The sequence below is a fragment of the Macaca fascicularis genome, chromosome 2, assembly GCF_037993035.2.
Source record: "Macaca fascicularis isolate 582-1 chromosome 2, T2T-MFA8v1.1".
NCBI lineage: Eukaryota > Metazoa > Chordata > Mammalia > Primates > Cercopithecidae > Macaca > Macaca fascicularis.
In genome coordinates, this window is record NC_088376.1 from 156645875 (window position 1) to 156658483 (window position 12609).

The 12609-nt window shown below is 42.0% G+C and overlaps 1 protein-coding gene and 1 pseudogene across 17 annotated transcripts in view; one reads left to right on the forward strand and one right to left on the reverse strand.

The window, feature by feature from the left end:
- The window catches only part of CHCHD6 (coiled-coil-helix-coiled-coil-helix domain containing 6), a 238431-nt gene that overhangs the window by 172264 nt on the left and 53558 nt on the right, over positions 1–12609 (reverse strand). The window lies entirely within an intron of this gene.
- LOC102144515 (protein RCC2 pseudogene) lies at positions 1386–3414 on the forward strand (annotated as a pseudogene).

Consider the following 12609-nt stretch of genomic DNA (forward strand, 5'->3'; position numbering starts at 1 on the left):
GCAAAGTTTCAGGATACAAAAGCAACACACAAAAATCAGTATTACTGATTGGTTACTATACACCAACAACATTCAAGCCAAGAGCCAAATCAAGAGCACAACACCATTCACAATAGCCACAAAAAGAATAAAATACCTAGGAATACACGTAACCAAAGAGGTAAAAAAAATCTCTACAATGAGAATTACAAAACATGGCTCAAAGAAATCAGAGATGACACAAACAAATGGAAAAACATTCTATGCTCATGGATACAAAAAACTAATATTATTAAAATGGCCATACTGCCCAAAGCAATTTACGGATTCAATGCTATTCCTATCAAATTACCAATGACATTCTTCACAGAATTAGGAAAAACTATTTTAAAATTCATATTGAATTCATATTCAAAAAAGAGCTCGGGCCAGGTGTGGTGGCTTGTGCCTGTAATCTCACCACTTTGGGAGGCCGAGGTGGGTGGATCACTTCGCATACCTATGAATCATCTAATTTTTGATGAAATCAGCAATGAGGAAAAGACTCCCTATTCAATAAATGGTGCTGTGATAACTGGTTAGCTATATGCAGAAGAGTGATACTGAACCCCTACCTTATACAACACACAAAATCAACTCAAGATGGATTAAATATTTAAATGTAAAACCCAGAACTATAAAACACTGGAAGATAACTTAGGAGATACCATTCTGAACATAGGACCTGGCAAATATTTCACAACGAAGACACCAAAAGCAATTGCAACAAAAACAAAAATTGGCAAATGGGATCTAATTAAACTAAAGAACTTCTGCAGAGCAAATGAAACTATCAACAGAGTAAACATGCAACCTACAAAATGGGAGAAAATATTTGCAAACTATACATCTGACAGAGGTCTAATACCTAAAATCTATAAGAAACTTAAGCAAATTAATAAGCAAAAAATAACCCCATTAAGCGCGCAAAGGACATACACGTAGCCAAAGAGCATATGAAACAATGCTCAACATCACTAACCATTAGAGAAATGCAAACCAAAATCAAAATGAGATGACATCTTACACCAGTCAGAATATTATTAAAAAGTCAAAAAATAATAGATGTTGGCGAGGTTGTGGAGAAAAGGGAATGCTTATAGACACTGCTGTGGGAATGTAAATTACTTCAGCCTCTGTGGAAAACAATGTGGCGAGATTCCCCAAAGAACTTAAAATTGAACTATCATTCAATCCAGCAATCTCATTATTGGGTATATATCCAAAGGAATATAAATTGTTCTGCCATAAAGACACACACATGCATATTGTATTAGTCCGTTCTTGCACTGCTATAAAGAAATACCTGAGACTGGGTAGTTCATAAAGAAAAATGGTTTAACTAGCTCCCAGTTCTGTTGTACAGGATGAACAGGTACACAGGAAGAACAAGTTCTTCCTGTGCACGGCTGTACAGGAAGCATAGTGGCTTCTGCTTCTGCAGAGACCTCAGGAAATTTCCAATCATGGTGTAAGGCAAAGGGGGAACAGCTGTCTTGGAAGGCGGAAGCAGGAGCGAGAGAGAGAGAGAGAGAGAGAGAGAGAGAGAGAGAGAGAGAGAGAGAGAGAGAGGTTAGGGGAGGTGCTACACACTTTTAAATAAACAGTTCTCATAAGAACTCACTCATTATCACACAAACAGCACCAAGGGGATGGTGCTAAACCATTCATGAGAAATCCATCCCCATGATCCAATCACTGCCCACTAGGCCCCGCCTCCAAACACTGGGGATTACGATTCAACATGAGATTTGGGCAGGGACACAGACCCAAACCATATCACATATGTTCACTGCAGCACTATTCACAATAGGAAAGACATGGAATCAACCTAAATACTCATCAATGGTACGCTAGATAAACAAAATGTGGTACATGTACACCATGGAATACTGTGCAGACATAAAAAAGAATGAGATCATATCCTTTGTGGCAACACAGAGGTGGAGGCTATTATCCTAAGCAAACTAACACAGTAACAGTAAACCAAAGGTTGCATGTTCTCACTTATAAGTGGGAGCTAAACAATGAAAACACTTGGATACTAAGAGGGGAACAAGAGACTCTGGGGCCTACTTGAGGGTGGAAGGTAGGAAGAGGGAGAGAATCAGAAAAAACACCCATTGAGTACTAGGCTTATTATCTGGGTGCTGAAATTATTAGTACACCAAACCCCTGTGACATACAGTTTACCTATATAATAAACCTGAACCTAAATGTTGAAAATAAATAGAAATAAAAAATAGAAAATGCTTTGGATAAACTAACAACACACAGGTGCCTGGTGGCAAAATCATGGTCTGAACAGAAGAGAGAGCACCTAACAAGCATGGGAGAAAAAGTCAGGAAAGATTCTTTGGAAATCGAGGAATGAGAAAGGGCAGCTGGGACATGGTGACACCAAGAGAGTAGAATCCCCCAGACTCATCAAGGGTCTCAGCTACGAAGTGATCGTGTCTGCGGCATATGGGCAGAACCACACCTTGGCCTTGATGGAAATGGGCTCCATGTTTGCGTTTGGGGAAAATAAGATGGGACAGCTGGGCCTTGGCAACCAGACAGATGCTGTCCCCAGCCCCGCACAGATAATGTACAATGGCCAGCCAATTACCAAAATGGCCTGTGGGGCTGAATTCAGTATGATAATGGACTGCAAAGGAAACCTCTATTCCTTTGGGTGCCATGAATATGGTCAGCTGGGACACAACTTGGATGGGAAGTTCATCGCCCGGGCACAGCAGATAGAGTACAACTACAGACTGGTTCCCCGGTGAGTGGCCATCTTTATCGAGACAGATCCTGCTTGTACCAAATGTAGTTGTGTGAAACGTAGCCTGTGGCACTAACCACACGCTGTTCCTGGACTCCCAGAAGTGAGTCTTCTCCTGGGGCTTTGGTAGCTATGGCCAGCTGGGCCATGCAGAACAGAAGGATGAGATGGTCCTCCACCTGGTGAAGCTGTTTGACTTCCCTGGGCATGGGGCATCCCAGATCTATGCTGGTTACACCTGGTCCTTTGCCGTCAGTGAAGTGGGTGGTCTGTATTTCTGGGGGGCCACCAACACCTCCCGTGAATCTACCACGTACCCGAAAGCAGTGCAGGACCTCTGTGGCTACAGAATCCAGAGCCTGGCTTATAGGAAGAGCAGCATCATTGTGGCCACCAACGAGAGAGCACCATCAGCTGGGGCCCATCACCGACCTTCGGGGAACTGGGCTACGGGGACCACAAGCCCAAGTCTTGCACTGCAGCCCAGGAGGTGAAGATTCTGGATGGCATTTTCTCAGAGAAGGTCACCATGGGCTACTCACACTCCTTGGTGATAGCAAGAGACAAAAGTGAGACCAAGAAAGAGAAGATCAAGAAACCCAGAATACAACTGCCGAACCCTCTGAGGCTCCCGGAGACTCCTCCGAGTCTACACCTCTCGTGGCAGCTGTCATTTCCATGTTCACTGGGATGGGAAGTCAAACAAGGAATTTAAAAAAGCAAAAGTTGACCGAAAGTGCATTTTTGTTTAGACTCCATGAGGTTCCGTTTTACAAGTGATCCAATGTTTACCTTTTTTTGTACGCCTTCCAAAGTATGTTTTTTCCCCTTTCATGTCGAATTAAAATACTTGCTCATAGTTGACTTACCCTTCCTAAAAAAAAGGCAGAAACTTTGAGCAATCTAGGTTTTTTTAAGTTTTTTTCTTTCTTCCTCCCCTGAAAACACTCCCCAAAACACCCCTTTCCAGTTATAATCAGCATCGTGATCCAAGCGGATGCTACATAGAAGAGGAATCGCCATTTAATCAGAAAAATGTCCCTTACAGGAACCAGCAGCAGACAGGCAAAGTCTCCGGCCTGCCTCCATCCGAAATCATGCTCGTGTGCTTCAGAAGCATCCGGGTCCTCCTTTCCTGCTTTTTCCTGCAGACTGGCCTAAGCTGATGTCGTTCTGTTTCTCCCCTCGGCTGCCTGTAATCTGCTGTGTCCCCCCTGGAACGGGACTGGGGGTCTGTGTTTAGCCATTTGTATCTACTCTAGCTGTTAAAGAAGTCCAAATGAAAATCAGGTGATGGTGGAACCATGGGGACTTGGGGGTGGGGCAGAGATGGGAACATTTGTATCAGCTGAGTCAGCTTCATGGCTCCCTGTGGAGCCAGGGCTGAGCCTTGTCACATGCCCTCATCAATTAGAGATTGATCAGCCAGCAGTCAAGTGGGCATTCTCCAGTCCTTGCAAGAAGGATCAGCCCTTTCCGTACCAGCCTTCGTCGCCTTGTGCTTTGGTCTCCTTTTCTCCCCCGCCTGGATCCTGCCTCGCACGGGCCATCCTGTTGCTGAGGCTCGGGGTAACGTTCTGCTGACCCAGCTCCCTTTAGTCATGTTTGCTTGGCTCTGGTACCAAATAGTTGGGATTACCAGAGTGTCCTTCCTTGCGTGTCAATACGGATGCTGTGACTGCCACCCACGTCCCCGTCAAGTGCCCGTGCCCAAGCTCGCTGTGCTGAGTGACTTACAAGGTGCCTTTCCTGGAACCCTCCTCTCGCCTGGACCCAAGAGAGGCGACAGCTCTGGCTGGGGCTTGTGGTTTCCAGAGGGTCTGGACTGGTTTGGGTGCTTTAAAATATATATGTTTCTTTAATTCAGTGGTGCTTATGGGGCAGATGAAAATAGAACTTAAATGTGAGACTTAGGTGGATGGGAAAGTTAAATATTGGTCTCTTCAAGTTTTTGTTTTGTTTTGTTTTTGCTTTTGCTATTATTACCACGTCACTTTCTCCATGTTAAAATGCCAAAAATGATCTAGTTGTTGTTGCTTATTTCCCTATCTTCCACCCCAGTCACTCCTTACTGTGACTCCTGCCCTGGAGGGCACGTAGCAGTGTCTGTCCTGCCAGTCCCAAGGCCCTGTGGGAGAAGACTGGCCTGCATCTCTCCAAGACTTAGTCTGACGCCAGGCACATCTCTTGTTCTGTGTTCTATCAGTAGTCCAGGGGAGAAGCTTCTGCCACTTCAGAGCTTTGCTAAACTAACCTAATTTGTCTAAATCACCCCAAAACCACTATCTCTGACTCATGCTTCCATGCAACAACCTGATCCGTTTTCCTGGACAGGTCTCTTTCCTGGAACACAGCCCAGGCACCTGTGTTCCTGGAATCCTTGAAGTCTCTCCTTTGAGTCGTGGTCACTGAGAGGGTTGAGGATGTAGCACCTGAGGTCCCAGCCTTTGCAGGGGCTGCCCTGGGTGGAGTTGGACTTAGATTTTCTGGCAGCCTCACGTAAACCTGGCAGCCAGCCTCTTCTAGAACCCTAACCAGGGACTGGAGCAGGAAAGGGACCTTCGAAGTGAAGACGGCCTCGAACCGCACCTCCTTTTAGCTTAGATCGAAAAATGAACTTCCTAATGGGTTAAATCCTTTAAAACAAGGAGCTGGGGAGAAGGGCATCGTGCACTCCTAGAGAAAGGTACTCAGTTGCCCGGCTGGGAACGTGCTTGGCACTGACCCCATGGGCATCTGACTGGTCTTCCACTTCAGGAAAAAAAATTTGAAAGAGGATTAGCATGAAGGGGAATCAAAGAGAAGGTTGTGATTTGGTTGAAGGTGCCTGGTTTAGTGCTGTTAATTGTCTTATTATATATATATACACACACATTTATATTTTTATTACATATCTTATTTTATATATATATATTTCTTGGAGTAAACATTTTAAATAAATGACATCATTGTCTAAAAAACAAAAAAATTATAAATCTGTATTATTGGGATACAGTGTATAAAAATATAATTTGTGACAAAAACATAAATAGGGGAGCAGAGCTATACAGGAGCAGAGTTAGTTGATATTAGCTTTATTCACTGTGGTAAAACATACATAAAATATGCCATTTTAAGCCTTTGTAAAGCATACAATTTCAGCATTATGTACATCCAAAATGCTGAGTAACTACACCACTATCCATTTCCAAAACTTTTGCATCATCCCACGCAAAAGCTCTTTACTGGTTAAACAATAATTCCTCATCTTCCTCTCCCATAGACTCTGGTAACTTCTATTCTACTTTCTGTCTCCATGAATTGACACAGATTTTAAGTTAAACTGATATCAATTCCACTGGATTGTTAGAATGTTGGATGTTAACTGTAATCCCCATTGTAACCACAAAGAAAGTATCTGAAGAATATATGCTAAAAAAAATGAGGATGAGTGCGGTAGTTCACGCTTGTAAGCCCAGCACTTTGGGAGGCCAATGCAAGAGGATCACTTGAGGCCAGGAGTTCAAGACCAGCCTAGACAACATAACAAGACCCCATCTTTAAAAAAAACACAAACAAATAAACAAACAAAAACAATAGTTGGGCATGGTGGCAAACACCTGTAGGCCTAGGCACTTAAGAGGCTGAGGCAGGCTTGTGTGAGCCCAGAAGTTTGAGATTACAGTGAACTATGATCATGCCACTGTACTGCAGCCTGGACAACAGAGCACAACCTTGTTGAAAGAGGAGGGGGAGGGAGAAGAGGGGAACAAAAGGGGAGAAGAGGGAAAGGGAGAGGAGCAGAAGGAAAGGAAGAAGAGAGAAAAAGGAAAAGGGAAAAGAAAAAGGAGAAAGAGGAAAGGGGAAAGGAAGAAGGAGAAACGAAAGGAAAGGACGAAAGCAGAAGGGAATCAAATCAGTGAACTACATTAGAAAAATCAACTACATACAAAAGAAGGCAGAAATAGAAGGACTGAGGGACAACAAAAGCTATACAAATAGCAAAAATGGCAAAAGTCCTTCCTTCTCAATAATTACTTTAAATGTAAATGTATTAAACACTCTAATCAAAAGGCAGAGATTGGCAGAATGGATACATAAGCTGTCTACAAGAGAATTACGTTAGATCCGAAGGCACATAGGTTGGAACTGAAAGTATGCAAAATAACTAAAAGAGCTGGGTGGCTATAATAATATGCAGAAAAAAGTAGACTTTAAGTAGAAAATAGTCACAAGAAACAAAAAAGGATGTATGTTAATAAAAGAGTCAATTCATCAAGAAGATATATCAAGTATAAATATACATGCACCGAAAAACAGCTCCAAAGTATAGGAAGCAAACATTCATAAAATAAAAGGGACAAATAGTTCTAAAATAACAGTTCAAGATTTCAATACCCTATTCTCAATAATAAACAGAACAATTTGACAGCAGATTAGTAAGAAAACAGAGGACTTGAACAATACTATAAACCAATGAGACTTAACAGACATATGTAGAACACTCCACCATATATTGGGCACAAAACAAGCTTCAATAAATTTAGATGACAGAAATCATAAGTATCTTCTCCAATCACAATGGAATGAAGGCAGAAATCAATGAGAAGGAAAACTGAAAAATTCACAAATATTGTGGAAATTACATACTCAACAACCAATTTATCAAAGAAGAAAACAGGGAAATTAGGATATAACTTGAAATGGATGAAAACAAAAATACAACATACCAAAACTTACAGGACAGAGGGAAAGCAGTGCTCAAGGGGAAATTTATAGCATACATCTTTACATTACATGAAAGATCTCAAACTAATAACCTAAGTTTATACCTTAAAGAACTAGAAAAAGAGTAAACTAAACCCAATGCTGGCAAAAGGAGGCAAATAATAAAGATTATTAGAGTGGAGACAAATGAAGCAGAGAATAGAAAAACAAAAGATAATCAATGAAGTCAAAAGTTGTTTCTTTTAAAAGATCAACAAAATTGACAAGCCCTTAGCAAGACTGACAAAGAAAAAAGATAGCAAATACAAATACCTAAAATAAGAAATAAAAATAGGGACATTACTAATGACTCTACAGAAATAAAAAGGACATAAAGAGCATTATAAACAAATATATGCCAACAAATTGGATAACCTGGATGAAAAGGACTAATTCTTAGAAACACACAAATTACCTAAACTGACTCAAGAATAAATAGAACATTTCAAAAGACTTTAACAAGAGTAATCAAAGTCAGTAATCAAAAACCTCCCAACAAGGAAAAGTCCAGAACCAGATGGCTTCAGTGGTGAATTCTACCAAACATTTAGAGAACAATTAACAAGACTGGGTGTGGTGGCTCACACTTGTAATCCCAGCACTTTAGGAGGCCAAGGCAGGAGGATCACTTGAGGCCAACAATTTGAGACCAGACTGGTCAACATAGCAAGACCCTGTCCCTACTGAAAAATAAAATTAGCCAGGAATGGTAGTGCATGCCTACAGTCACATATACTTGGGAAACTGAGAAAGGAGGACTGCTTGAGCCCAGCCATTGGAGGCTGGAGTGAGCTACGATGTGTAGAATGTGACCTTAATTGGAAATACATAATTATATTCTTTACAGATGTAATTAGTTAAAATGAAGTGGGCCCTAAATGTCATATAATTGGTGTCCTTTGAAGAAGAGGAAAATTTGGATACAGAGACAGACACAGAGGGAAGAATGCCATGTGAAGATGGAGACACACAAAGATGTGGAGCAGCTGGACCTCTCATCTCCAAGATGTGGAGAAACTGGTAAGAATGTAAAATGGTGCAGCTGCTATAGAAAACAGTAAGGCAGTTTCTAAAAATATTTAAAACAAAATTAATCCATGATCCAACACTTTTACTTATGAGTGTGTGTGGGTATATATATTGGCAGGGCACAGTGGCTCATGCCTATAATCCCAATGCTTTGGGAGGCCAAGGCAGGAGGATCACTTGAGGCCAGGAGGTCGAGACCAGCCTGGGCAACAGAGCAAGATCCTCTCTCTACAATTTTTTTTTTTATTAGGTGGGCATGGTGGTGCACATCTGTAGTCCCAGCTACTCAGGAGGCTGAGGCAGGAGGATCACGTGAGCCCAGGAGTTTGAGGTTACAGTGAACTATGATTGTGCCACTGCACTCCAGCCTGGGTGACAGGGCAAGACCTGTCTCCAAATGAAGAAAAAAAAAAAAGAATTGAAAGCAGGGTCTTGAAGAGATATTTGCCCTCTCTTGTTCACAGCATTACTCACAACAGCCAAAAAGTAGAAACAACTCAAGTGTCCATCAACAGATGAATAAATGTGTCCTGTCCATACAATGGACTATTGTTTAGCTTTAAAAAGCAAAGAAATTCTGACACATGCTATAACACAGATAAACCTTGAAGGCATTATATTAAGTGAAATAAGCCAGTTACAAAAGGACAAATACTGTTATGATTCCACTCATATAAGGTCCCTAGAGTAGTGAAATTCATAGAGACGGAGTAGAATGCAGTAGTTGACAGGACTGAAGATATGGGAAATGGGGAATTTTTGTTTGATGGGTACAGTTTCATGTTGGAATGATGAAAAAGTTCTGGAAAAGGAGAGTGGTGATGGTTGCACAACATTGTGAGTATAATTAAAGCCAATGAATTGTATACTTAAAAATGATTTAAATGGCAAATTTTACTTTATATATATTTTACCACAATAGAAGAACTGAAAAAGAAATCAAGAATCATCAATGGGCAGAAAATTATTAGATGAAAGGCTGGAAACACGATATCCCACACACTAGAAGAGCATCAACACAAAGATTACTTACTAATTTCAAAAAGGAACAGGTACCTGATATAATTTGGGCATTTGTCCCCACCCAAATCTCATGTGGAAATGTAATCCCCAGTGGGACGTGGGGCCTGATGGGAGGTGTTTGGGTCATGGGGCACATCCTTCGTGGCTTGGTGCTGTCCTCACCATAGTGAGCAAGTTTTCACAAGATCTAGTTGTTTAAGTGTGTGGCACCTCCGCAGCCCTTGCTCCTGTTCTCACCATGCGAAATGCCTGCTCCCGCTTTGCCTTCCCACCATAAGTAAAAGCTTCCTGAGGCCTCTCCAAAAGTGAGCCAATGCTAGTGCCATGCTTCCTGTACAGTCTTCAGAACCCTGAGCCCATTAAACCTCTTCTTTATAAATTACCCAGCCTCAGGTATTTCATCACAGTAATGCAAGAACAGAGCCTTACCATAGCAAAATGTGGTATAAACCACCTTAACCAAGTAATCAAATTTAATAGTGCCAAGAGTGAGAGTAGCTGCCATCATGTACCTCCTGATGCGATACAGTAAGAAGAGCACAAAGGCACCCAGTATCACCTATTTGACCAAAATATTTAACCTGAACCTCATCATGAGGAAAAGATCAGAGAAATCCAAGTGGTTTTGTAGAGACAGTCTAGCTGGGATCTTCAACGTCAATGTCATAAAAGACTAAATAAGGCCTGGGAAAACTGTTCTACTCAATTAAAGCATGCAAGAGAGACACAGCAACTATAAGAAATGCATGTACTTGACTGAATCTTGGAATTCCAAAAGACCACTACAAAAGACTTGATTGGGACAACAAGGTAAACTGAATGTAGCCTATATGTTAGGTAGAAAGTACAATCATCTTATTGTGGTGAGACAGGAGAATGTTCTTGTTCTTAAGGGGATGAGATGCATACTCAAGTATTTATGGATGAAATTACAATATATCCAAGTAACTCTTACATGACTCAATAACAATACAGGTAGAGTGAGGCCTGGAGAACACTCTGGCTTTGGAAGGCAGGAAAGGATCTGAGTGAATCATTTCAGAAGAGTAGTAGGGCTAACCACTGGATTACAAGAACACCACAAATGAACAGGCAATGAGAAATGAGAGCTGCTGGTAGAAGGTGGCAGGGCTGCAGGAGGCCACAGGACTGGACTGGCGAGAACAGGCAGACCTGACCACGCTGATGAACTGAGAGCAAGAGGTAGCGGAGAGTGAGAAAGCACACAGGGCCCACAGATGCGATCCAAAGCAGAGCACAAAAAGTGAAGACTTATTCCAGGAAGGGTATTGACCATTTATTATTTACTGAACATCAGTCAAAAGGAAATGAGCTTCAATTACAACATAAGTGACGCAGGGTAGACAGAAGGGTGGCTTTCTAAAAGAACGCATTCCGGCACTGAGGTAATGAGAGAGGAGGACACAGGGCGGCCTCAGACGCATCCCTCCTACGAGTGACCTGGCAAAGGAAAGTCTTACTGGCTCCATTCGTCCTCCTCCTATAGTTCAAAGACTGCACACAGCTTCTTGCTCACCTACAAACTTGAGAGTGGCTAAAAATAGGACAGCAAAGAACTGGCTTAATAGACATTATCTTAAGTTAAAAGAACAAAAGTCAACCGCTTAGTGCGATCCCACATGCATCCCACGAAATCACTTTTACCAAAACATCCATTTTCCCAACTCATCTTCCTCACAAGAAGAAAGCAATCACCCTCCACTGTGTCTACCTTCAGACTGAACAAATGGCCAAAAAGACACAGTGTAACATGCTTTGATTTGCTGTGAGAAATGAGATGTAGTTCAACACCACTGTGATTTGTAATGCCATTTACATAATTAAACATACAGACAAGTGGCATGAGGAGGTGAATATGGTTAATGGAGTTGCAGAAGAGCTAAAAATAGCAGACACAGCTACAGGCTGGAAGGGACGCTGGAGGCGGGACCTACTGATGGGCGCTGATGGCCACAGAAAGATTGTCAATACACCAGAAGCATCTTCTCTATTTAGCTGGGGACTTTTAATCAAGATTTAAAAGCTCCCCACAGACATGGAGCAGCTGGTAGTGGCCTGTTTCACAGATGCAAACTGAAGGTTATCATTGGGCCACAGAGGGCTTGCCCAAGAGTTCATCTGCTACTAAATTCCAGCTCAAAAACTTACCAAAAACCTGCCTTCTACCAAAAGACCTGAGAGTGGGTTCATCCAAACCAGTTTATCATCTGGTAGGGCACTGGATCACATTGAGCCTTCAGATTTGTTTTATTTATACCATACCAGTTTCTTCTTATTCTTCCTCCTCCTCCTCCCTCTTCTTTTTTAAAGTCTGAATTAGTTGCTGACACCCAAAAATTCACATAGATACCCCTGTTGGCAGCTGGGCACCCCTGGGCTCATACTCCCAGAGCTCTGCGGTGCTCAGGTGCTCACCAATCCCTGCTGTGTTTTCTTACAATGCCTTACTCGTTTCTGGGGCCTACTTGTCCAGAAGGTATTAAGTTTACTTCACACCAGTTTTCTTGAAACTGGCTTAGATTTCTAACCTGTACCACCTCATGGTACCTACCTCAAGATACCTATGCAATAAGCAAAAGTGGCATTTCCTATCTTCAGTCTTTGCGAAATGCCTCCTGGCACTAGTTTGAGCTTGCTGAAGAGGTCTGTGTTCACTTTCTCTACTTTCCCAATGATCTATACACCATAAACAAAGCCCTTTACTTTTAAAGTTGTCTTTCCAGAGCAATATTTTCCCTCTTCCTTTTCAGCCCCCTTGCCCCGCCACTACCTCATCACTGCTTTAGTGTTGTTAAGGATTTTCCCCTAGACTTCTTCCAGATAGGATGACAAAGTCCCTAAGTACAGGGTCAGTTTCCCTTATCTGAAATGCTTGGGACCAAAGTGTTTCAGACTTTGAATTTTCTGTGATTTCTGAATATTTGCACTAATCTTACGTTGAACATCCCATATCCGAAAACCCAAAATCCAAAATGCTCCAAAGGGCATTTCCTCTGAGTGTC